This window comes from Acomys russatus, chromosome 13, assembly GCF_903995435.1.
Source record: "Acomys russatus chromosome 13, mAcoRus1.1, whole genome shotgun sequence".
Lineage (NCBI taxonomy): Eukaryota > Metazoa > Chordata > Mammalia > Rodentia > Muridae > Acomys > Acomys russatus.
Window position 1 is genome coordinate 42,403,267 of NC_067149.1, and position 27,615 is coordinate 42,430,881.

At 45.5% G+C, this 27,615-nt stretch overlaps 1 protein-coding gene across 2 annotated transcripts in view; it reads right to left on the reverse strand.

The window, feature by feature from the left end:
* Positions 1-27,615, reverse strand: part of Vgll4 (vestigial like family member 4) — a 108,286-nt gene that overhangs the window by 76,708 nt on the left and 3,963 nt on the right. The window contains exon 1 of one of the 2 annotated variants that reach the window (XM_051155108.1): positions 11,090-11,136. The exons of the other annotated variant lie outside the window; for it this stretch is intronic. The gene's annotated coding sequence lies outside the window, so the exon portion shown is untranslated. Of the gene's footprint in view, positions 1-11,089; positions 11,137-27,615 lie in introns of those variants that run through there. 2 annotated transcript variants of the gene reach the window in all.

Consider the following 27,615-nt stretch of genomic DNA (forward strand, 5'->3'; position numbering starts at 1 on the left):
GGTGCCCACTGCCTAAGAAAACAATGACCCCCAACTCTAGTGCTTCCAGTTCACATTACACCAAACAAATGCTTCCTCCCACTCCCTCTTCGTCTTCTCAGTAGAGCGCATGGTAGGTAAGGGAGAAAAGAAAGTTCAGCCTGTGTGGGCAGGCTCAGGGGCATCCCTTCCCCAAAGCAGTAACCAAGCCACCAAATTTCGACACAGCCGCCACCAAAGCCCTACCTAACAGCTTCTAGCTACCCCTGGGTCCTCCCAGGGAAGGCTGACACACATAAGCCACTTCCCTCCCATCTCTGAGCCAAGAGCGCTCTTCCACACCCTTGGCAGATCACAGCTGCATTCCTGTTCTCAGTATCATGACTAATTAAAATAAAAATAAAAACAAAAACTAGCTGCCAGTTTACTTCGCCAGGAAGGCCACAGAAAACAAGAGCACAGGAATTCATTCTAGAACTTTCACTTTATTGGCCTGGCACGTGGCCCAGGACTCTTCATCAAAGAGAAAATTCACACCCTCAGATTGCCCCTCATGAATGCAAATTTAGTTAATGTTGAGCAGGAAAATGAGCTTGAGCAAAGTGGCCAATGTACACTTGTGAAACGTGCAACAGCCTGTTATGTACATGAAAATGTCTTAAAGAGCCACCACTCCCCCCCAAAAAGCCAGACAAACACCTACGTTTTCTTCTATTAAACAGAAAAGGGTAGCTGGGGAAAGATCACGGCAAGCACACCTGACCCTGTATGCCTTGGTCACAAAGTCACCCTGTACAGAATCAAGGTGTACACGAAAATCTAGAATGTACTAAACTCAATGCACAGACAGTTTTCATGGTTTCTAGTACTGTGTGCTGATTTTGGTGGCCCCAAGCATGGCAAGCAAGACATCACAGAATTAGTGGACAAAGAGACACCATCTCCGCACAGGCCACCACGCTTAGCTCAACAGAGGGATTTCCGCCCAGCACTGCAAACGAGAAAAAAAACCTCCCACCTCAGTGGCCTAGAAGCTAATGGGGTCTGAATAGAAAGAATTCAAAGCCTGTGTTATAAGAGCTACAAACACACCCTAAACGGCAGGGAAGGGAGAAAGGCCACTTTGTGTATGGATTTCATAAATAAGGTGGCATCCGTCCAAGACCTTAGCAGGCTTGTGGAGCAGGGCTGAGGAACACGGTTTTCCAAAAGGAGAGCTTCATCAATGAAGCACCTGTACTAAATCAGTCTTCTGACAAGCAACTGGGTGAGTGAGTGCTGACTGCTCAGCAAGTGTGACTGAGAAGCCAGAGCTGGGGGCAGAAGCACAGACAGCCTGGACTGCAAACAGAAACTCTGTCTCAATAAAAACCACAAGAAGCTACTGAAAACACAAAGACAGCCAGCCCCACAGGCCCGAAGCTAGAGGTGGGAAGCCTGGGTGGGTCCTGTGAGGATGTAGGCTTAGGCATATTACCTCCCTTCTCCATCTCTGGAAAGTGAAGATGACACCTGACTGGCCATTCTCCTTCAATGCCACCAGTGTTTTGGTGACATCCGAAACAAGCCGCTGTAACCCCGCTGGGTTTTATCTCCCCAGATTGCTGCTTGCCCCCAAGCGTTGCCCACATGGTGCTGATGGCGGCAGACCCCAAAGTGCCAGGCGCTCTTCCCTCTGTTGGTGCCCATTACTCTCAGGACACTTCCTGTTGTGCCCTTCGGTGTGCGGACCTGCAAACGCCCACACCAGTTTCAAATTCTGAGTTTACCGTGCAAGTTTCTGCATGACTCCATCTCAGCAGGGTCCTTCTGTGTAACTGCCAGATTGTGTATTTGTTTATTATTTATTTATAATTAAAGAGGGAGTGTGGGGCTGGAGAGAAGACTCAACAGTTAAGAGCACTTGTTGCTCCTGCAGAAGGCCCGGGTTTTGTTCCTAGCACCCACATGGCAGTTCACAACTGTCTGCAACTCCAGTGCCAGGGGATCTGACAGCCTCTTCTAACCCCCTTAGACACTGGACACACATGTGGTACACATACATGCAGGCAAAACACTCATAGGCATAAATAAATCATTTTTTAAAACTTTTAAAAGGGGGAGAACCTGATCAAAGCACATTGTGGGCACGTTTGATGAAAACTAGTCTGTACAATTAATACATGTTAGTAAGAAAACTGAGCAGAGGCGGGAGTGGAAGTAGGAGGTGCAGTGGAGCGAACAGATCTGGTTAATGCCTTCTTTTTGTGAAACTACATTTGTTCCCCACCCTCTCTATGTTTTTAAGATTTATTTTTATTTTGTAATTGTGTATTCAGGGAAAGAGGGGGAGACACATCAGGTCCCCAGGAGCTGGAGTTACAATTGTGAGTCACCTGACATGGTATTGGGGAGCTAACTCCAGCTGGTGTATAAACCAAACATGGCGTCTTAGTAGGAACTGCCCAATACCATTGCTGCCGGCTCTTACCTGATATGTCTAGCCGTCCTTTCCTCCTCCCCTCTCTATTCCCTCCAGTTAGGTATGGCCCTCTGAGAGCGTTCAGGCCCTCGCTTCTTGCTGCAGCAAAGGCCAGGCATGGTGGCGCACGCACTAAGGAGACAGAGGTAGGCGGATCGCTGTGAGTTCGAGTCCTGCCTGGTCTACAAAGTAAGCCCAGGACAGTCAAGGCTACACAGAGAAACCCTGTCTTGGAGGGGGGAAAAAAAAAAAGAAGACAGAAACAAAGCCATGACAGCACGTAGCACCATCCTAACGACCAGGGAAATTGAAAACTCCACTTGAGAAAAATGCGCTTCCAACAAGCAGGGCTTACCTCACCAGAGCCACTGGTGGAGGCAGCAGCAGACATGCTAAAGGACGTGGAATTCTGCCAAGTACAACCAGGATACAGCCATGGTTAGAACAGGACACCTCAAAAATCGGCATCTCAACAACACAAACATTTTAACACCCTTTTATAAACAACATGAAGCTCTCAATTCAATGACCTGGATATAACCACAAGATGCAGTTTTCATATCAGAAGCAACTTCTGAGGCTAGCGAGGTCAGTCAGTAGTTAAATGTTCACTGTGCAAGCGTGAGAGCCTAAGTTCAGATCTCCTGCACCCACAGCAAGACCAGGAGGGCGTGGGGACCTGCCTGTACTCCAATGCTCAGGAGAAGGGGCTGGGATCCCCGGGGCAGGCTGATTAGCTTCAGTTGCCAAATCTGTGAGATCTAGGCTCAGTAAATAAAGTGAAAATTGATCAAAAAAGATACCTGATCAGCATCTGGCCTCCTCACACACATGCATATGAACACACATAAGCACACATGTACACACCACACACGCACACAAAGATGCCATTATTGCAAGCTTTGCTGGAACAGAATATTAAATGTCCTAGTCAGCTTAAAGTTCCCATAGGAAAATATCTCCAATCACTTAGAAGACAGCCACAAAACAAGTATTTCAACAAGGCTTTCACCACAGCACAGAGTAACATCACAGAATGAGCAGCCATCCTCAGCCACCACGTGGGGGTCTGTTACCTCAGGCCAGGGCCAGGGAAGGGTGACTTGTGGTCATCAAGTCCCAGGCTTTCCAAAACAGGTCTCTTCAAGCATCACTCAAACACAGTATGTCCAACCACAGGTAAGATGCTTGTGTTGCTTTCTACAGTGTTTTACCTATTATCACTGTGCATGTATGTGCTCGTTATATGTATAGCCATGGGTGCTATGGTGCGCACGTGGGGAGATCAGAGGACACCTCTGTGGACTCTGTTCTCTCCTTGCACCTTTAGGTGGGCTCTGGGGGATGGAACCCACTTGTCAGGAAGTGATTTTACTTCCTGAATTGTCACATCAGCCTTTTACCTGTATTTCTTTTTTTTTTTTTTTTTTTTTTTTTTTGGTTTTTGGTTTTTGGTTTTTGGAGACAGGGTCTCTTTGTGTTAGCCTTGGCTGTCCTGGACTACCTTTGTAGACCAGGCTGGCCTCAAACTCACAGTGAATCACCTGCCTCTGCCTCCTGAGTGCTGGGATTAAAGGCATGCGCCACCACGCCCGGCTTACCTGTATTTCTTTACCTTAGTAATAACACCAAGTTAAAACACAGACCCCACAAAAGCAGCATTTTCACAGCCATGGGGTCTTGATATTTTACTTGAAGATAAGTTATTTCTACCACATATCTAAGCAAACTGCCCTTAAGCCCCCTCACAGGAGGCTGGATAAATGGCTCAACGGATGAAAACACTTACCCATGTTGCGGCTCATAGGCACTTGTAACTCCAGCTCCAGGAGATCCAGGGCCCTCTTCTGGCCAACATGGGTGTGCCAACAATCACATGGAATTCACACACGCACGTGCACACACACTCACACACACACACATATAAAAATGTACTTTAAAAAATTTTTTGAGCCGAGTGTGCTGGCGCACGCCTTTAATTCCCACACTCCGGAGACAGAGGCAGGCGGATCGCTGTGAGTTCGAGGCTAGCCTGGTCTATAGAGCGAGTCTAGGGCAGCCAAGGCTACACAAAGAAACCCTGTCTCGAAAAACAAAAAAATTAAATTAAATTAAAATTTTTTGAAAGCTCCTTAACAAAGCCAGATGTGGTGGCACCTGACTGTGATCCCAGTACAGGGGAGATTCAGGCAGGAGGATCAAGAGTTCAAGGCCATCCTTGGCTACATAGTAATTTTGAGGCCAACCTAGGTTATAGAAGACCCTAACTCCAAGGGGAAGCAAAAAAACAAGAAAAACCTAACAACCACAGAAAGATATTACGTGTAATATTCATGACAGTATTCCTGTGGCTTGTGTGGGGTTTCACTCATATTTGAGACAGTCTCCCATAGCCCAGGCTGCCCTTGAACTCCTGATCTTCCTACCTCCAAACTCCTCCCATGTGCTGAGATTGCAGGCATGCCCCACCACACAATAGTAGGAAAAGCTCAAAATCGGAAGCAGACAAACTATAGCACATGAGCAAGTACACACATTTAAACATTTGGCTACATAGCCAGGAAAGTGGCTCTGTGAGTAAAGCACCCGGAGTGCAAGCCAGATGACAGAATTTAATTCCAGGGAGTCCTGCAGAAAGTGGCATGCAGTAGCACGCATCTGCAATCCCAGCAGTCCTGTGGAAAGATGGGAGGCGGAGACAGGAGAACCAGCCAGAAGCTCACAGGGCCTGGAGCACACAGCTAGGCAGCAGAAGCCAAAGACCCTAACTCAGTGAGGTAGAAGCAGAGGACGGACCCCTGAAAACTGTCCTCTGACCTCCACAAGTGCCTTCTCCCCACGACACCCACAAAAGAACTCTCATAAGAGAAAACTGATCTTAGCTCTAACTAAACAGCTACATCACAGTTTAAAATGTGCTTCTCCACTTCTTCTCACAGCCTGACAGTCTCTCTGCCCTTGCTTTTTCCTCATGTTCTCTGAGAGCAACTGGAGGGGTGTTTTTTTGTTGTTGTTGTTTTTCTCTTTGTTTTTTTTTTTTTTTTTTTTAATGTTTCTTAGTTACCTTTTTTATAAATGACATTTCTTACAAAACCAAGCTGTAAGCATTGCTTGCCAAAATTAAAGAAATCCTCACATCCTCGTCTGCTCTAAGAGTCCATTTTCAGACCCCAGCACACCTTACCCCTACTCCACCCGCCACCCACCCCACGGCACTACTGATGCCATCAGGTACCACGCGGCCAGTCCACACCCAGAAGTGAGAAAGTGCTAAGTGAGCAAAACACCAGCCCAGCGGCTGGAAGACGCTGAGCGGCCAACCACGTCCCATCCTTGCACACATCTGTCACCCATCACTAACTGTCCAAGGAGTATCAGAATGCCAGACTAGATGCTGCTCCGGTTACGCCATCTGCAGCCCCCTCTCCATCCTCACAGCTGACTCAGTAAACAGAATCCCCAGGTGCCTGGACTGTGGGAGAACGACCGATTCCATGCTTATATCCCCAAGAAAAGATGTGTGCACAGTAACTGCTGTGTGCCCCATCCTCAGAGTGGCACGTTTCTTCCCGGGGTTGCCTCCCTCCCCACTGCCACTCAGGAATCAGAGACACCCTGACTATGAGAAACCTCCCCTCTTCCTTGGAGACCTCGAGAAGGGATCATCACCTCTGCCTTGTGGCCCTCACAGAGCTGTCTGTCTGTCTGCACATAGTGTCAATGATTCTCCTGATAAATATCTCACCCAAAAGGACAGCCAGCCTCGAGCCCCAAATATGAGACCTTGCAGGAAGCACAGAGGACACAGGGTCCATCTATCTCTTCTACACACCAAGTTCCTGACCCCTGACTATATTCCCAGGTCTGTTCTAAACAGTATACACAACACAGAAGCAGGAATCTGTACTCCCAGGGTTATAACATCCTAGGGTATGCAGGACACAGAAGACAAACATTTGAAAAAAAAAATAAGCTGAGAAAACATGATAAAACCAGTGGTGGGACAGACTTAGAGACGAGGAAGGTCACACTAAGAGGGTGCACTTGAAAGGAACACATAAAGAGACATCGGCACATAAAGCTATAAAAGGGCAACTGCAAAGGCCCTGAGGTCCTGGGGAAGATGCTTATCCGTGCAGCAGAGAAGCCAGCTTAGCCCAGAGGTCACCTAAGAACTTCCGGCATTGCCTCTGTGTGGGTCGTGCAGGAGCCACACAATCTGATTGACATTTCTGAGGGATCTGTGTTGAGACCTGAGGGAAAGGGCACAGGGTCGGAAGTAGTGGGGGCATCGGGGAAGCTGCTGCAATCATCCAGGCAAGAACTGGTTGTGTGAAAACAAGGGTGCCAGCACTTGGGGCAGTAAAAGGTGGCAGACTTAGCAGATTTACCAGGTGGCAGTTTGTAAGACTGGACTACTGTTTACAACAGAAATGAAAAAACTTCAATTAATGTATTTATATTCATGTGTATGAGTGTCTGAATGCACAGTGCCCAGGGAGGCCAGAAGGGGACATCAGATCCCCTGAAACTGGAGTAACAGACCATTGTGAAGAACCACGTGGGTGCTTGGGATTGGACTCAGGTCCTCTGCAAGAGCATCAAGTGCTCTTAACCACTGAGCCGTCTCTCCAGCTCCATGGGCTAACAAAACTTTTAAATGTGTACTTGAGTATCACTGCTACCTGCTGGAAGGAGGGCAGAAAAGGTGAAGCCTGGAAACCTCTGCTGCACTAGGTCATCTTCAGAAACCACACAATGGGTGGGGCACATACTCAGTAGCAGGACACCTGCTGTAGCTGGCCTTGAAGCCGCTCTATAGCCCAGGCTGGCCTTGAACTTGAAACTCTCTGGCCTTAGCCTCACTTGGGTTGGGATGATAGGCCTGCTCCACCATGCCCAGCCTCCACACCCACCTTGACTTCTTTCATTGAGCAACTCCGATTGCACTAAGCAACAACGCCTGTAGACAGGAGCACACAGGCAGGCAACTCTGCAGACTCTCTCTGGACCACTGCTGTGTATTGACAACGGCATCCTGGATACATGTACTCATCATGTGCACCTTCAGCCTACTCTGAGCTTCTCTGAGCCACTCACCTCCACCACCATTTCTTGCTACAGACATATATGGCTGGGGACAGAGGCCATAGCTGGTACCCCTTTCTTTAGCCACAAATGAAAGGCAAGTTTCTGGATACCATCCCTCAGGCTTGCATAATATTATCACAGGTTTCATCTTCAGAGTCAGTTAAATCCGCTTAAAGGTACAAAGTGACTGTGTGTGCTGTGACAGAATGCTACATATGTCTTATCTGTTTGCTGTATCTTCCCCGCTAGGCTGCACAATCAACCAGGCAGGATCATCTTGATCGCCTTTATATAACCTCTGTGTGTTGCCAGCATAAAGATGCAGCACACAGAAGGGAGGGCCACAGTGAATTCAGGTACTGAAAAAGGCTGTGGCTCAGTGGTGGAGCATCTGCCTAGCACCGTGATGCCATGGGTTTCATCCCAAGGGTCACAGAAACCAATGGAACAGAACAGAAATGCCACAGGCAAGTGAGACAACAGAAGGAGACCCAGCATGGACGCCGGATAAGGAAGATTAACTCTAAAGCTTGACATCAGAAATCTGCCTGGCATTTGATTCCAGAACAAAGGCTCCCTGCAAATAGGAGTCTTCTATCTAACGTGTGTCCTCATGGCATCCTTTCTTTTTTTTTTTTTTTTTTTGGTATGTGTGTGCATGTGTTTTGTTTGTTTGATTGACTGTTGGGGTTTGTTTGTTTGTTTTTGAGATAGGGTCTCACTATATCCCTGGTTGTCCTATGTAGATGAGGCTAGCTTCCACCTGCCTCTACCTCCCAAGTGCTGGGATTAAAGGTACCTGGCCTTGATTTCCTATTAAACTATAGGAAACGGCACATTTCTTCAAGATAAAGATAGAAAGCAAGAAAAAAAGAAAGAAAGAAAGAAAGAAACCAAACAAACTACCCCAGTGTACTTTTCAAATCAGAAGGAAGGCAGAGACAGAAGAACCTCTGAATTCCAAGCCATCCAGGACTACATGGTGAGCTCCTCAAAAAAATTTTTTTCTTTAAGGGAGAATGGATGTGTGTGCACATGCATTGTGTGTATGTATGTACATGTTATCTGTAATGGTCTTAAACTGCCGTGCTTGAACTCAGCATGCATGTGTGAAGTGAAGGTCAGAGGTCAACTCACAGGAGCCAGTTCTCCCCTCCACCATGTGAGCACCAGGTATGATCCTCAAGTCCTTAGGCTTGGCAGCAAGCACCTATACCTGCTGGCCCAATAACATTCTTTCCCCCAGTAAGTAGGAAGAGCAAACTTTAACCATAAAAAGTACAGTAAGCGCACAATCCAACAATGGTCCTTACTCATCGTCATCAAATATCCTCCACTGCCCGTCAGTACATGTGTGATTTCATACAAGCACAGCACGGTTGGTTTGTTTAAACCAGCGTCACCACAAGCCCATGAGTCAAGAATCAATGACTCCAACATCACTGGGTGACAAGAACCTTTCTGCTTCATTAATAACTTTTTGGGACTGACGCTGGGCTCATGGTTCACACAGATGGAACCATGGCGCCATGGTGCACGACATACATTTATTTGTTGCTTCATGGTTGTTTCTTTTCAACTCATCTTCCATGAAGCCACTTTCTAGCCCTCTGCTGTCAACTCAACACCAAGCAAGCTGAGGTAGCCCTCACCCTGGGCTCCTGCGCAGGCACACCATGACTCAGGCCTGACCGCCTCCTCCTCCTCCTTGCTGGGTGGAGCACCTCAAGGGCAGGACCACACATGGCTCACTCTGGCACCTAGTACTTGGGATAAGCAGTCACATGACCATGTGGCTTCTAACTTGCAACTCACAGATGTTGCCTTTGTTCACATGCTTCTTGGGGAAACATCTAATCTTCCGGTCTGACATTATTTCTTCTTCTCCTCCTCCTCCTCCTCCTCTTTCTCTTCCTCCTCCTCCTCTGCCTTCTCAACTTCTTCATCTTCTTCCTCTTCCTTCTTTCTTTATTTGGTTTTTTGATACTTGGTTTCTCTATGTCACCCTGGCTGGCTATCCTAGAACTCTCTCTGATGACCGGGCTGGCCTCGAACTCAGAGAACCACCTGCCTCTGCCTCCTGAGTGCTGGGATTAAAGGCATGTGCCTCCATGGCCCAGTGACATTCTTCTTTGAAGTGACAGAAAATATCCTTAGCAGGCATCATTATGATTCTAGGAAATGTCTAATTACTTGAATATGTGTTATTCGTAAGAAGGCAATGTCTGGAAATACAAATGCTATTTCCAAAGCAGAACTTAAATGCTAAGAAAGTTCACTATCTGGGCATTTTGCATAGGAATCCTATCGTTGTGACATGTTTTTATTCTTGGGTGCTGATTCCAGAAACATTCTTCCACCTGTATCAATTCTATCATGATTCTGCAAAGCCAAACAGAATTTCATGTCAGCAGGTAAAATTTCTATGTTGCTTGTTTGGTTCTGCAGAACCCAGGACCCTGCCCCTACCACAGATGAACCATGCCAGGTCCAAACCTCATTTCCTTTCTCTCTCCGTCCTTCCCAACCTAACACCTCCCATATTTACGAGAAAGAGACCTGTTGCTATATTTCCCAGGCTGGCCTTAAAAGTCCTGATCTCAAGCAATCCTCCTGCCTCAGCTTCCTAGTAGCCATAGTACTCAGGTGCATAGCAGTTTCTTTATATTTCAAACAGACAAGTTTCTGCTCTCTCCAGTGTGTTGCATGATTCTACTCCCAAGTGTCTCCAGCTCTGAACAAGGAGAGTCTAGCTCACCTGAATGGATGCATGTAGGTACTACTCAGAGTGACGTAACCAAGGACCCCGCATGAAGTGGGTGAACAGCCCGGAACCCAGATATCTCTTCAGTCTCCGTTATACACAGCAATATCATTAATACATCTATTAAACAGTAGTACACGTCACTCATTTTTTTTTTCCTTAGACTAAAGTGGACATGAATAAAACTTCTGTTGACTTCCCTATACCCTTTCTTCACATCCTTGGTGGAAACCACCTGCTGGTAAGAGAATGTGTAAAAGTGTGAATTTGAATTAAAGACAGTAAGTGTGAAAGGGCTGACTCCAGGACAGAAGCACCATTCAAGCCATGAACGAAGACAAAGGTCTAATACATCAAAGTCCACAGTTCTGGGAAAGGCTCTAAACTTGCTTTACAGCTTCTATAGGTCTACTTCTGACTAACTGTTCTAGTTACCTGAAGTCCGTCAACCCAGAACATGGTTTTTGTATTTAAAAGCTCTGAGAAAGGCTCAGGACTGTACTAGGATCCCGAACACCCGGTATAGTTGCAGGCTGGCTAGTAGACTTTCTATTGGCTTAACCCTATGTCTGAGCTGTCTTCTCTGGTGGATGGCTCCCGGCAACAAGCAGGATTCATCCTGTCCGCAGGAAGATTATGACCTGGCCTCCACACAGATGAGTAAAGTCTGTTGAAGTGGAGGCCACTTAGATAAACACACCAGACCTCCCTGCGAAAATTGAGAAAAATCAAAAAGAGCACTCTGACCATGGTAACGACTGAGCGTCCCACAGCTTCCACCGCACACTACTCACGTGCAGATCTTGTCAAAATGGCATGGCAGGCCGCTGTGCCTCCATTCACTTCTGGGCACAGAGGTGGAGAGAATGAGCGCCGGGAGGCTGGAAGGCAGCGAGCACCCTGGCGGGGGGGGGGGGGGGGGGGGGGTCGCACTCTGAGGGTTCATAAGTTAAGCTCCACGTTTGGTTTTACTTTTTGTTTGTTTGCTTTGTTTAGTTTTAAATTCAACTGGGTAAATTCCACAAAGCTAGACCCTGGCTCAAAGCCCAGGATCCCACAGTCATGTGCCTCTCAAAAGCAGATTTTCAAAATGCCTGGATTTTTTTTTTTTTTCAGAAAGAGATATCTGCCTAAAAACTTAGCCAAAACCCTTGATCCCTGCAACATGATGGCCCTCTGCCCACGAGCCTTCCTCTTACTTCCAGCTCTGCACTGTGCAGATGTTGCTGGTTTGTGCAGATGTTGCTGGTTCTCCAGGTAGACGGAACCCGTCACCATAAAACAGCAAATGCACACATGTCTGCTCTACCAGGGTAGATTTCTCAGCCAAATTCTACAAGAGGGTGGATAGGTAGGGGCTCCTGAGTGCATCCCTCCAACCTGAGCTCAATCACAGGTTCACACACAGTAGAATCAAGATATGCAATGAGTGGTATATGGACATGTATGCACTCCCATGTGCTGTACACACACACACACACACACACACACACACACACACACACACACGAAAAGTGGCTAGAAAGCTCTTTGGTAGAGTTATGTGCTTAGTATACACGAGGCCTTGGGTTTGACCCTCAACATCAAATAAATAAACACTGAACCACGGTCAAAGATTGGAGACCAAAAGGGCATGGTGGCACCCGCCTTTAATCCCAGCACTTGGGAGGCAGAGGCAGGTAGGTCCTCTGTAAATTCAAGGCCACCCTGGTCTACATAGTGAGTTTCAGGAAAGCCAGAACTACTTAGTGAGACCTGGTCTCATGCACACACACACACCATGAGACATTCAAATATTACTTAACTATAGCCTCGTATTATATGTTAGAAACACAACATGTACTCAGACTGCAGAGAACTGACAGCCCTATGCCTGCTGTGAGGGCTTCCCCTCGGGTACACAGCCACAGCACTGAAGGATGCAGGAACAGGATGGTTGCTGGTGCTTGCTGGCTTTTGGTCTAGCCAAAATAATGTGAGCCCTGGGTTCAGGGAGAGACCCTGCCTCAAAGGAATAAGCAGAAAAATAAGAGGAGGGAGAATAAGAGATACTCTCTTCTGATCTCTGTGCACATGCATAGGTGCACGCACACACACACACACACACACACACACACACACACACACACACATCCATGCCTACAGGAGTTAGCAATATAAATTCCCACCCTACAGGCCTTCCCCTCCAGTGAGGGTTTAGGTATTGCACACTGCATGTTCTGCTTAGGCTTCCATTGCTATGACAAAGACCACAACCAAAAGCAACGTGGGGAGGAAGGTTTATTTCAGCTTACACGTCCTGATCTCTGTCCACCATAAAGGGAAATCAGGGCAGGAACTCAAAGCAGGAAGTGAAGCAAGAGACCACGGAGGAACTCTCCTTACATGTTTGTTTAGCCTGCTCTCTTATACACCCAGGACATTCTGCCTAGGGCTGGCACCACCCACAGTTGGCTGGGCCCTCCCACATCAATAACTAGTCAAGAAAATGCCACACAGACTTACATACGGGCCAATCTTATGGAGGTATTTTCTCAGTTAAGATTTCCTTTTCCTAAATATGTCCATGTTTCTATAAAGTTGACAAAGACCAACCAGCACAGTGCAACATCAGAAAGTAACAAATATTATAAAAAAGAATCGTGGGCAACACAAGCTTGCAAGCAGACCTCCACTGCTGGGCTGCAGCTTAGCTAACTGAACAGTGTGCGTGTTCCAGCATCTCAGTAAGGCCCAGATGTAACATGCAGGCCAGAGGACTAGCAAAGACTGGAGAGCAAGCCCAGGTCTTCAGCGTCCCCGTTTCCTGCTGCTTTAAACACCAAGTGAAATGGCACACTGATGACACATTCCCCACTCAGCTCCCAGAAAGCCAGCAGCTTGGACTTCTGAATTCTGGGGACCTCTCAGAAACCTGATCAGCTCAAGGGGAAAGGCCTCGGCCCTGAGCCTGAGGGCTCCTCCCCCGATGGCCCTCAGGGGTCACCCTATACTGGGACTCAAATAGAAAGTTCTATACACAGGATTTCTGAACTCAATCATTCTTTCTCTGAGAAAATAACTAGATACTTGAGCAAAGTCCAAACGTGGCAGAGGTCAAATCAGAGCAAGCAACGCAAGCCAGATGTGGAGACGCACACCTTTAATCCCAGCACTCGGGAGGCAGAGGCAGCTGGACTACAGAGAGTCCAGGACAGGCAGGACTACACAAAGAAATCCTATCTTGTATGTGCATACACACACACATATGTATACATATATGTATATGTATATATGTATATCTATTTAAAGAAACAGGATAGGGTAAGGGCAGTAGAACATGTACTTAACATGTATGAAGCCCTAGGTCTGATACCCATCAACACAGACATAAACACACACACACACACACACACACACACACACACACACACACACACACACAAAATAAGTAAACTAAATAATAATAATAATAATAATAATAATAATAATAATAATAATAATTTGCTTCAGAGTAAAATACCATTCATCAAATCAAGTATGAAACTTTAAATAACTATAAAAAAGAAAATGATACCATTACATTTTTTGTTGTTTTTGTTTTGTTTTTCAAGACAGGGTTTCTCTGTCCTAGACTCGCTTTGTAGACCAGGCTGGCCTTGAACTTGCAGAGGTCCCTTCCTCCCTGAGTGCTGGGATTAAAGGCATGTGTGACCATGCCCAGCTTCACACCATCAGATTATTTTTAAACTATTAATGGAAGAATTAGAAAATAAAATTGAGGCCAGAAGTTTGAGATGGGTCTATGTAAGAGTAAAACCTGTATCAGGAAGAAAAGAAAAAATAAATAAAAAGAATGAATGAAGAAAGGGAGTTGAAAAAACCCAACTAGGAACAAGGCAAGATGGCAAGAAGGGACAAAGGTGAAAAGAAGGCCACATCAGGGACACAAAGCAGTTGCCAGAGAGAAAGAGTTAGCAGACACAAGCAGAGTTACTGATGAAATCATATACAAGTTTCCCAGGAAGAATGCATAGGTTGGAGGGGTTGTTTGAACCGCCAAATGGAGGGAAAACAAACAAACAAGAAGCCAAAACCACTTACAACAACTGAGCCCGAAGGTTACAGCTAGACAAAGGAATAACTGCTGATATCCATGTCATACTGTAACTACACTTAACAACCATGCTTTAAAATAACTAACAGATGAGAGCTGAACCTGGGGCCTCCCACACCCTAGGCAAGCAGCCTAACACTAAGTTATACTCCTAGCTCAAAGAAATGATTTATAATTTTCCCAACGGGGGGGGGGGGGGGGGGGGGGGAGAAAACAAACAAAAAGACAACTGTTTGAGCAATGGGGAAGCCAGTTACCCTAACCTGATTTTTACTCATAACCAAATTTTACATACTATCTCTAAAATATATATAGGTGCTATGTATTGATTTAAAATACAAATATATATAAGCCCACAAAACAATGTTGTAAAATTTCAGACCAAGAGTGACAAAGAAGTGGTCCTAACAGTTTTCTGAGAGGGGAAAAAAAAAAAACAGTTGGCCATTACCAACAAAAACTCAGAATAGCCATCTGAGTACGGCCACACTCCAAAGGCCAAGGAGAGAGGTGGAAAAATTCAATGCCAACCTGGGCTACAGGGCAAACAGGAGAGAAAGAGAGAGAGGGAAAGAGGGAGGGAGGAAGGTCTAAACGGCTTCCCATTTCCTGTCAGATACTCAAGGCCAGAAGACCCCTCGCTCACATCCACAATCCTGAAGGAAAGCTGCCAACAGCTTGATGCTCAGACAAGCTGCCAACCAAGGAGAGCAAAGCATCGCAAAGGCCTCTGCCCTCCATATGATCGTCCTCAGGGCAGAGTGCGAGAGCAAACCTGAAACACCAATCCATAGGCAAAGGCTCCAGAAGATGATGAAGGCATCTGTGGCATGAGGGGTGAAGAGGGACCCCAGGAGGGTCCGGCTGGCATCCTGGTCATCCTAGCATACCAGCCTAGTCCCACCTAAGCCCTTTCTGACTCTAGAAGCCAAGGTTACATGCACCATCTCATTTAACTTTTTTTTTTCTTTCTCAAGACAGGGTTTCTCTGTGTATCCCTGGATGTCCAAGGAACTCACTCTGTAGACCAGGCTGGCCTTGAATTCACTGAGTTTGCCTGCCTCTGCTTCCCCAGTACTGGGATTAAAGGTGTGCTCCACCACTGCCTGTTATTTAACTCTTAACATAACTCTGACATGGCAGCTCTTGTCCCTTGCTACTGTGCCTGCCTTCTTCTTTTTGAGAATTTCAAATATGAGTACTGATGGGGGAGGGATCACCCTGGAAGACGACTCCCTCTCTTAGCAGCCATTAATTGCATATGGCTTCTTATCTGGGGGTGGGGGTGGGGCAGAGGGCTTGTGATAGTTCCTCCACTCTGAAATGTCTTCTGGTGTTTTCACTGCCCAGGTCTTGCTTAAGAGGTCATACGGCTGAGAGCTCATGGGCGCAGCACCCTGTCATGCATAGAAGATATCATCTCACAGCAGACAAATGGCTTTTTACTTCATTGAGGCTCAGGAAGATTGATCTCCGGGGTCACGTGGCTATCAGTGACAACTCCAGACAGTAGGCCTTCTGCAAGTGTGGCCATGACCCCTGTGGGGCGTTAAGTGGAAGCACATGCTGGGACATCTTAAGAGTCAGAACAAAGAAAGGAGAGAGACAGGGGCTGAGTGAAGACTCAGAAAGAAAAGAGCCCCAGCCGGCCGGGTGTCCCACTGTCCAAAGGGGACTGGGGACTGGATTCTGAGTCCCTCAAAAACATCAAACTCCACAGGCGCTCAAGTCTCTTAGGTACAATGATGTGGGTATCTGAGTTGTCTCTAAATGGCTAGTAATACAAAGGCTATCAGTATAAACTGTGCACCAATCATTTCTTACTGTATTCTTTGTGAATAAAAAGTCTATGCATGTTCAGCACAATTTTTGGCATCTTCTTTAAAAAAAAAAAAAAATTAGCCATGCACATGTCTTTAATACCTGCACTCGAGAAAGCAGAGGCAGGTGGATCACTGTAAGTTTGATGCCAACTTGGTCTGCAAAGTGAGCCCAGGACAGCCAAAACTACACAAAGAAGCCCTGTTTCACACAAGAGCAAAATAATAATAATAATAATAATAATAATAATAATAATAATAATAATAATAATAATAATAACAATAATTATAATTATAATTTTATTCTTTGAAAATATAATTTTTAATTATACTTTGAAATTAGATTCATTTTATGTGTGTGTGTCACCTACATGTATATATGTGCACCACATGTGTGCTTGGTGCCTTATGGGCGTCAGATCCCCTGGAACGGGAGTTATGGATGGTTATAAAGCACCATGTAGATGCTGGGAATTGAATTTGGATCCTCAACGAGAGCATGTGGAGCCAACTCTCCACCTTGAAATTTTCATATATTTATATACTATATACAGGTCACATCCAATCCATCACACCCTCTCTCCAGCACCCCCTGAGGTACCCCCATCTCATCTCCCTCAACTCCATGTTCTCTCTTTCCTATGGCCTGAGTCCAGTCAGTGCTGCCCACGTGTGTGTGAATGTCCATCCACCCACTGGACTCAGGCCACCTATTCAATATACACACTATGAAAAGCTCAGAAATGAAAGACCAGCAATACTTATTCCCTGATGTTAAAGATTTGTTGTTCTCCCTTCTCCCAAACTAACAAAAGGATAAAGAAAAAAGAAAAGGTGGTAAGGAAAGGGGACGGGATGGGGGAGATACAGGAAAAGGAGGAAAGGATGCCCTCAGTGGTTGGAGCATTACTCAGTGTGAGGACCTGGGTTCCACGCCCAAAAAGGTAGGGGGAACAGGCTGGAAACGCAGGCGTCATAATTTACAAGGTGCCTCTACAGCATCCTACCTCAGTGGTGTCAGTATGCCCTTCAAATCGTATCTTCTGGTTCCATCACAAAATGCAATGAAGCACACTGCCCACTGCCTCTCGGCTGCGCTTGCTGCGTTTGGAGCCTCCCAGGTGCCATGGGGCTCATCTGACCCTGCAGGCTGATTCACCAAGCCAACTCAGGGCTTTACGCGGGTACTTAGTTTTCACTGTGCTTATGTCTTGGGGACTGAATTCAGGATCTCAGGCAAGCAAGGTAACAAACATGCTATGTTACCGACTTACACCCCAGCTCTGTTTAGTTAAGAGTAAACTGGTTCATAGGAGGGTAAAACCCCGGGGAGAAAGCAAAGCTATAAGTGTATAATATATAAGTTATCTGCTACATAAACCTTTACAGAAGCTCACCAGAACAAGGGCTTGAACTGGATGTGGCAGCGCACATGCAATCCCAACAACAGGAAAGAGAGGATGGGGTTGGAGAGCCTGCTCAAGGCCAGCCGAGGCCACAAAGCAAGCCGGTCCCAAAACACGACAAACAATGCCTGTCCTTACAAAAACAAATACGGCTAACATCTGATACCTGTGCTGCAAGAACAGCCGATTGGAACTACTTTTAGACCTCTTAAGAGATTGAGGTAATAAACGGTATTTGGTTAATCATTTTCGATCAAAGCAAACGTATGGCATAAACTACACCAGGTAGAGCTGAAACACCTATTCAAAGTCTAACTGGTACTAACAGGTTAATGCTGGACGCAGTGTCAACTGTGCTCTGCGTATTTTCCTTGCATTTCACGCCCACACTATAGCATACACTTCCTACTTCTGTTACATGAAAATACGCTTTCCAGTTGGGCATGGTGGCACAGCCTTTAATCCCAACGCTGGGGAAGCAGAGGCAGAAACAGGTGGATCTCTGCTGAGTTCCAGGCCAGCCAGGGCTAGATAAAGGGACCACGTCTCAAAAAGAAGATGAAGAAAAACCACTTTCCCACGCACAACATACTGGCAGAGCTGAGTGGACTCAATAGGCTTAAAAAGAAAAAAGGATGCTGGGAGGGGCTAGCTGGAGGGCGGGCAAAGGAAACAGAACCAAGGGATTGGAGGGGACTTGATCAAAAAACATATGAAATTCTCAAGCACACAAAAAAAGAAACTATGCTTTTCCTTTTTCTGTTTTTTTTTTTAATTTTGTTTTGTTTTGTTTTTTCAAGACAGGGTTTCTCTGTGTAGTCCTGGCTGTCTTGGAACTCACTCTGTAGACCAGGTTGGCCTTGAACTCAGAGATCCACCGGCTTTTGCCTCCCAAGTGCTAGGGTTAAAGGCATGCGCCACCAACCCTTAGCTTTCCTTTTGTTTTATTGTTATGTTTTCTGAGACAGAGTCTCACTAGGTTGCCTAGGATGATCCAGGCCTGACTTACTACACGTAGCCAAGGCTAACCTCAAACCCACACGCCTCCTACTTTAGTCTCCCCAATTCTGAGGCTGCTCTGGGTCCTCCTTACTCTTTCTCTTAGCTACATTCCTGTGCCTCTTAAAACCCACGTGAATATGAACAACTCAAAGCCATAGATTTATACAACAAAACCCTCCCTGTAATTCCTACAGCCATTCATCTGCGCGCGCTAACGAACAAACGAGCAAGCACTAGAGTTAATGTTTTATCTACTGAGTCACAAGTTCTCAAAAAGAGAGTAGCCCAGCGAGGTGGTGCACACCTTTAATCCCAGCAGTCTGGAAGGAGAAGCCTGTGACTCTGCAAGTTTGAGGCCAGCCTGGTCTACAATGCTAGTTCCAGGACTGCACAGAAAAAATCCTATTTAAAAAAAAAAAAAAAAAAAAAAAAAAAAAAAAAAAAAAATATATATATATATATATATATATATATATATATATATATATATATAAACATATGAAAGAGTATGTACTGCTCTTGCAGAGGACCAGAGTTCAGTTCCCAGCACCCATAGCCAGGCTTACACTCGCTTGTAACTCCATCCATCTCCAAGGGAGCCAGGGCCCGTGGCCTCCACAGGCACCTACACTTACATGCACATGCCCACATACAAATGCATACATACATATAATTAACAATAAAGGTAAACATTTTAATATAATAATAAGCATGTGGCTCCATTGGTAGACTGCTTGCCTGGCACTGTATGCATGTGACGAATGTACAAACACACAGGCAAAACACCCATACACATAAAATAATCTTTAAAACAAACAAGCGGGGCTGGAGAGATGGCTCAGAGGATAAGAGCACTATCTGTTCTTCCAAAGGTCCTGAGTTCAATTCCCAGCAACCACATGGTGGCTCATGACCATCTATAATGGTGCCCTCTTCTGGCCTGCTGTCTCACATCCAAGCAGAATATTGTATAAATAATAAATAAATCTTTAAAACAAACAAACAGGTGTGCCTACACCCAGGGTGGCTGGAAATTCAAAGTCACGCTTGGGTACCTGGTGACTTCAGGGCCAGCCTTGGCTACTTGAGATCTTCTCTGAATAATAGTAATAGCAACAGAGTACTTCTCCCTGAGCCCCTCCCATCCTCAGAAGTTTTTTCTTTTCCCTAATCTACATTTGCACTACTCAAATAATAATAATATTCTTTCACTTGAAAGTTTTGTTTCTGAAATTATGAAACAACTAAACGGAGCAGAAAGAGGTCACTAAGTACAAGCAACTCACTTAACAAAAGAATAATTACTAAGTCATTATGTGAAATGAAGCTCATGAAATGAGATGTGATCATTTTATGTTTAATTCATTAACTTTTTTTAAAATACAGGGGAAAGATTACTTCTGAGATAATTACAGCTAAAACCAATGTTTGTTATGCTGCTTTTTTTTTTTTTTTTTGCAAAATCAGGATCATACCACAGGCATATTTTGTTGTTGTTGTTGTTTTGTTTTAGGGACTTTTTGATGATGTGTTTTGCTATTTTTATTGTTTCTGAGATAGGCTCTCATATGTAACCCTGGCTGGTCTGGAGCAAGCTCTGTAGACTGGGCAGGCCTCGAACTTGGAGATCCGCCTACCTCTGCCTCCCTAGTGCTGGGGTTAGAGGTGTGCACCTGCACAGGTCGTCCATGAGCATAATCTTATTTTTTGGGTTTTTCAGGGCTTGATTTTGCTTTCAGGGCTTTCGGTTTTTCCCAATTCTGCAGTAGGTGATGTGCTCTTAGGGCACACTCCGTGAATAGAGCTGAGTTAATTAGGCAAAAATGGGCTTTGCTGTGGTGTCTCGTTTGCGCTTTTGCTGGCCCAGTGCTTCTCCGGCCTCGGCCTTCCCACAAGCAGAGACCGTAGAGACACTGAGCTGTGGGGGCTGCACCAGAGGAAAAGAATGACTTTTGAGGCACCAGAAACTGAACCTGCAGCCTCGGGCATGTGAGACAAGCACTCTACTACTGAGCCACATTTCCAGCCCTGGCCATACTGCTTTACAACCAAAATGAGCAACGGAATAATGAATTCAAAGCCTCGGTTACTTTTTAAGAAGATGGCTGATAGCTTTCATTCATCCAGAGTTCAAGGCCAGCCTGGTTTGCACAGAAAGTTCCAGGCCAGCCAGGGCTCATAGTAAGACCCTATTTCAAAAGAAAGAAAGTTGGGGGACAGAGATGGTCAACGGGTAGGTTTTTTTTTAGGCATAAGCAAGAGGAACATGGAAGGGCTGGCGGAGTGGGGTTCTAGTCCAGCTCCCACAAGTCCCTGTGTTCTAACTCCTGGGCCACGCAACACAAAGAAAAGGAGCACAGCAGTCTCTCTTCCTGTAGACACTGCTCAGACCTCCTTCCCTGCACCTCCTCCCCAGGCAGAGGGGACCCACACAGAGGCTTACATGTCACTCAGCTGCCTCAAGCCACTTGTGAGGGGTTTCTGGAGCGCTCCCTGCCAGGGTCGGGCAGGTCACTACAAGCTCCAGCTTTAATCCCCTCTCTTCTGAATCTGTGTTGCAAGTTACTTTCTTTTCTTTCTTCTTTTAAATTTTGTTCCTGGTTTTTGGGTTTTGTTTTCCATCTGAACCCACTTGCCTCCCCTCTGGTAGGAAAGTACCCTACTTCTTAATTTTACAGCACTGTTTACTTTTATATATAAATAACCATTTTGCTGTTGTTTTAAAGGACTTTTGACAAGGGGATACCCATAGATTCGGAATTCAGTTTGTCCTCCTAAGGGAGATATTCCTACATCAAATTGCTTTATTCAGCCGGGCAGTGGTGGCGCACGCCTTTGATCCCAGCACTTGGGAGGCAGAGGCAGGCGGATCACTGTGAGTTCAAGGTCAGCCTGGTCTACAAAATGAGTCTAGAACAGCCAAGGCTATACAGAGAAACACTGTCTCAGAAAAAAAAAAAAAAAAAAATTTTTTTTTTTTTTTGTTTTATTCAAGAGGTAACAGGTTCTTCTCCAAGGAAGTACAAAGCCCTTATGGCCACCGGTTGACAGCTTTCCTGCTCAGTGGAACATATTCTAATAGTCAATACAAGCTGGGTGCAGTGGCATGTGCCTGTAATCTAGAGGCGAAGACAGTAGCATGATGAGTTCAAAGTCAGCCCGGGCTACAAAGGCTTTGTCTAAAACAGAAACGTCAACTACAGAGTCCAGTGTAGTTGTACAGCCTGACAGGCTGGGGCAGAAAATGGTGAAGGCCAGCCTGGGCTACATTACAAGAGTTTTATCTCAAAAAGTGGACCTGAAAGGTTAGAGAGAAGGCTCGGCAGTTTAGCTCACATACACTGATCTCGCAGAGGACTCACATTCAGTTCTCCACACCTCTGTCAAGTGGCTCACAACCACCTATCAACTCCAACTCCAGAGGAATCTCAAGCCTCCTTCGGGCCTCTGCGGGCACTACCCTCAAGTGCACCTACCCACAGACAGACAGACACGCTCAAGAAATTTATCTTGTATTCAATTAGTTTTTTTAAAAATTGGTCTAATTGGGGGCTGGAGAGATGGCTCAGTGGTTAAGAGCACTGACTGCTCTTCCTATAGGACCAGGGTTCAATTCCCAGCACCCACATTTAAATAAAACATTTTTTAAAAAATTGGTCTAGTTAACGATAGTTCTCTGAAACAAGGGACATTTAAACAGTATTTCACAAAGTAAGGGGAAAAAAAAAAAAAAAACGCCCGCATAAGGCTCAATAGGAAAGGCTCAGCAAAATGAGCACAAGCCCTCTACCCAGTGAAAGGTGAAGATGGATTCATTTCATTTACCAAGAATTGAGAGTTAGATTCAATAAAACGGCAACTCCAATAAACATAAACCTGAGAAGGATGCACCGGTGTGGCTGTTCAGACTTGATTCGATTTCTCTGAACGCGTGAACCCTAATGCAATATTGTTACACATGACACCCACATCAGATGCTCAGCCAACAAGAATTCTGCAAGCCGTGACATTCATCTCTAGTGAGCACCTGAAGTCCATGCATTCAACAAGATAAGCCGGGGCCAGCTTGAGCCACACAGGGAAAAAAGAACTTACTTTTAAAAAATAGTAGTCATGTATGGAATTCTCACACACACACACACACACACACAAAAAAAAAATTTTTTTTTAACTGAAGCCAGCAAGATGGCTTAATAGGTAATAAGTATTTACTCACAACCTGACGGTTCAATCCCCAGAGGCCACGTGGTGGAAGGAGAGAACTGACTCCTACAAGTCGTCCTCTGACCTCCACACTAACAACACAGCATACATGCATCCGTACATGCAGCCCCACACATTCACATACGCATACATACCCACAGACACACACTCAAATCTTAAAGTTTTGTTTGTTTGGTTTTTTTTTAAAGATTGATTGATTGATTGATTGATTATGTACATAGTACTCTCCCTACATGTATACCTGCAGGCCAGAAGAGGGCATCAGATCACATTATAGATAGTTGTGAGCCACCATGTGGTTGCTGGGAATTGAACTCAGGACCTTCGGAAGAGCAGTCAGTGCTCCTAACCTCTGAGCCATCTCTCCAGCTGTTTTTCCCCCCCCCCTGATGAATTTCTTCATGGAAATAATGACAGAGCTGGGGGTGGGGAGTGGGGAGGGGGCGCAGTGTCAGGATACAGAGCACTTTCCTTCTGTGCAAAAAGAACTGCTACCATCATCACATTGAGAATGGGTAGTGAGCGATGCAATGAGGGTACAGCAGGGCTGGACATGCTGTGCCTGTCTTTAGTCCCCCAGGGACAGGGGAGGGATCTCTGTGAGTTCAAGGCCAGCCTAGTCTACCTTAGAGTCTACTAGGCCAGCCAGAGCTACATAGTGACACCCTGTCTTGAAAGAAAGAAAGAAAGAAAGAAAGAAAGAAAGAAAGAAATAGAAAGAAAGAAAAGAAAAGAAAAAATAAAAGAGAGAACTGTAAAAGAAGTGCACTAGGACTGGGGCACAGCTCAGTGGTGGCACACTTGAGTCACATGTGAGGCCCTGGGTTGATCCCTACACTTCAAAATGGGAAAAATAAAACAAACAAACAAACCCTACCATTACCTTTTTTTACTAGACCAGAAGCCATTTATAAAGTCCAATCTGTCTAGAGAACGCACAGAATTCTCAAACTTATGAAATCATCATAAATGTTGCATAAAAAACATTTGCACAAAGGCAGTTTTTCCTCAACAATTACAAAATTTGACAATGCTAGCCCTCATAATCCATTAGAAAACAATTGGCTGGAGCCAGTGTATGCGGGTGAATAAAATAAATAAATAAAAATAAACACTCTTTACAAAGAAAAGAAATTAAGGGCAGGCATTTGCCATTGTGTGACTATTCCCACCACGGCTACCCTGAGCTCTCTGGAGCTGTGCCTTCTGCAAGACCACCAGCCTGCCCCACGCCTCTGCCCCCTAATACCAGATCTCACAGGTGATTTAAAGACGAGTTGGTCTAGGACACACCATGTTCACTAGAGTGCATATATAAAGCACTTCTGGGCAGTATACCGCAGAGGGCACTGGCGGCCCAGGGCTGGTGGAGAAGGTTCAATCTAACAAAGGCATGGGAGTGTGCCAGGCGCTCCATCAGATCTGATTAGGGCAGAAGATCCTCATGCTGCAGAGAGAAGGAACAAGAAAAGGAAGCAGCCAACAAAACAGCAAAAAAAAGTCCTTCACCAGGAAGAAAGCTCAGTAGTTACGAGCACTGGCTACTCTTCCATAGGATCCAGGTTCAGTTCCCAGGACCCACATGGTGGCTCACAGCCATCTGTAATCCCAGGATCTTTCCGGCCTTCATGGTATCAATTGTGCATGAGGGTCATGAACATATATGCAGGGAAAACAGTCATACACATAAAATTTTTTAAAAAAGGTAAAAAAAAAAAAAAAATCAGGTCTTCTTCCATGGATTCTTGGCTCTGATATTTTCATTTGAATTGCAAATGACATGAAAATAGCCTGCAACATTTTTATGTGTAGTCAAGGAAAACAAGGGTATCTAAAAGGTTGAGAAATATTCGTCTAAGGGGGAAACACAACCCGGCCTCAAGTGTCTGAAGAGCTATTCAATGCTATTTTCTACATCTATTATGCTAATTAACAAGCCACTTTATTTTTCCACAGCACAGATCCATTTCTAACACTCATTATGCTAATCAGATCTGATATGAAACTATAAAAACAGCAGATTTTAAATAGCTGCCTCTGGAGGGAAGCCCTTCTGATTAAATGCCTAGCCTGGGATGCAAATTTGATTAGGGTGACTGCCCGCACCCAGAAAGTGGCTTAAGCAAGTTCAGAACAACACTACCTCATCTCAAGTGTTTACATTAGGAAGCAAAAGGAAGCTTGGGAGGTAGAGGGTGTTCAGGGATGGCTCCAGACACTATCAAACATAAAAGAGAGACATAAAAGAGAGCAAGAAAGGGGCCCTCTACACCCCGTGGCACCCAATCCTAAAGAGCTTGTAGTGGTTAGCCTCATCACCTTTCAGTTGTTCTGTTTGGAGACCAGATCCCATGTAGCCCAGGCTGGCCTCACACTTGCTATGTAGCCAAGGATGACCTTCAACTCCTGACCCTCCTTCCTCCACCTCCGAAGTACCCAGCTAATAGTTGCTCTGCCGAGGACAGTGTGTTAGGGAGAGAGCATACTGAGTGGTGCATGTTGTGTGTTTCTTTGTCTTAATCTTGGATTAGGTGTCTAGGTTCCACAAGCTTAGTTTTTCTTTCTGGCATATCCAAGACAGCGTGCTTGCATGTTCTCACTATAAGATTCAAAAGAAAATGCTTACTAAACAACAATGTGCTATCAAAGACAATGAACAGGTGGAGGTGGGGCTCAGAATCAGCACACTTCAACTTCAACAATGATCTGTTTCACCGGTATTAAATAAATCAACTTTTCAGAGAGGAATCGCACCCCAGCGGCAATTTTTTCGCCAGTGAATGTTTCTTAAGTGTCTGCCATATGTACCAAATGGTGTGTGCTTATACTTGACTCGCCCTCAGCAAGCAGAGGTTTCCAAACAACAGACTCTCAGGATCCAGGTCTTTCGTTACAAGGCACTATTTTGACAGCTTATTTTTCTGAAGCACAAGCTAGTGAAACCAAGAGCCAGAAACACAGTAAAACAACTAACTTTCCAGCTGTGTGTGTGGGAGGGGGGTGTCCTGACCAATTTGCCCTCTCATCTCATGGGCCAGAGTTCAGGCAGACAGTCTAAGCTCCAAGGCATGCATGTATACAATTCTTGTCTACTGCTTCTCCACAGAAGCTGCCTCTTGGTCCATTTCTGCAAGGCCGGGATGCCCCTGGTAGTTACATTTCCACAGCCTACAGTCAGTCAGTCCTCCCAGCACACAAGAGGAAGATGACCTCAAAGCACAGAGATGTCCTCAAGGTTGGTCAAGCTGTGGGCCTCAGTTTGTTACCTTGGGCCTTACCTTCTTCACAATGGACCTTACCAGAACCACACAGCGCAGGCTGAGTGTGGGGCTCTCTCCAGAGATTCTCAGAGATCAGCTCCACGAAAGGGCATGGGGGTCAAGCATAACATGAACTGCTCTCTCACGAGGTGCCATCTTCAAACTGTTCGAAAGTCACAAGTTTAGATCTTGAGAGGAAAGGCAAGGTAATGAGTGGAAAGCAAGGAGGAAGGAGCAAATGCCACCCCTGCACGGGCTGGTTTGATGTGGAGTCAGATACAAGTCACAGCAATCTATCGGCCTGAGAAAATGTTGCGAACGCATTCCACCAGGGCATAATCTATTAGTTTTTTCCTCTCCCTCTTTTCTTGAGACAAGGTCTCACTATGTAGCTCTGGCCATCCTGGAACCCACTATGTAGACAAAGCTGGCCCCAGTCTCACAGAGGGCCACCTGCCTCTGCCTCCCATGTGTTGGGATTAAAGGCGTGCGCCACCACACTCTGCCTCTAATTCTTTTCTGTCTAGGCAAAATCAACATCAACCTAGCGATGAAAATGATGCACACAGCTGGGGGCTTATCTCTTACCAATGAAAGCTTGAACTCCTCAGAAGTCCTTACTAGGAAGGGCTAAGGTCACCTATGCTTCAGTCATCTGTCACCTTCCAAGGGCCTTCACCAAAGAAGGTGCCAGAAGTGCAAGGTATGAAACAGATCCATAATGCTGCATGCTCCAATGCTATTCTCCATATGCACCACTCTGCACAAACCCCTAAAATAAAGTTTTGCCCTCTGAGGCTAGAGAGATGGCCCGATCATTAAGAGCGCTTGCTGGTGCTCTTAACATTAACAGGGGCTCAGTTCCTAGCACTCAAGTCAGGCCACTCCCAGCAGGCTGTAGCGCCAGCTCCAGGGGATCTGACGCCCTCTTGGCGCACTGTGGGCCCCTGCGCTCATGTGGCACTCACAGCATACACATATACACATATGTAAAATTAAATCTTGAAAAATAAATAAAGCCATACTTTTAAAAAACTTAACTCAGCTACTTGGGAGGCTGAGACAGGAGAATCACTTGAACTGAGAAGTTTAAGTAAGTCTGAACACCATCTCAAAAACTACCAGAAAAGATCTTCGTTTGGAATTGTCATGGTCATCATTGTCGTCTTCTGCTTCTCCTCCTCCTCCTCTTCCTCTTTCTTGTTTTTTGAGACAGTGTTTCTCTGTGTAGCCTTGGCTGTCCTGGAACTCACTCTGTAGACCAGGCTGGCCTCAAACTCAGAGATCTGCCTTCCTCTGCCTCCTGAGTACTAGATTAAAGGCGTGCGCCACCACCAACCAGCAAGATCTTTGTTCTTAAAGTAGAGATGGGTGTATTAAAATGTTTTAATTACATGCTTTAAGCATAGGGTTTAAAAAAAAAAAAAGAGAGAGAGGCATTCAGAGAGAAAAGATACTTCCAGAACACAAGTGTGGACTTCTCAAAAAAGTTACCCAAAAGATTTCAACTAA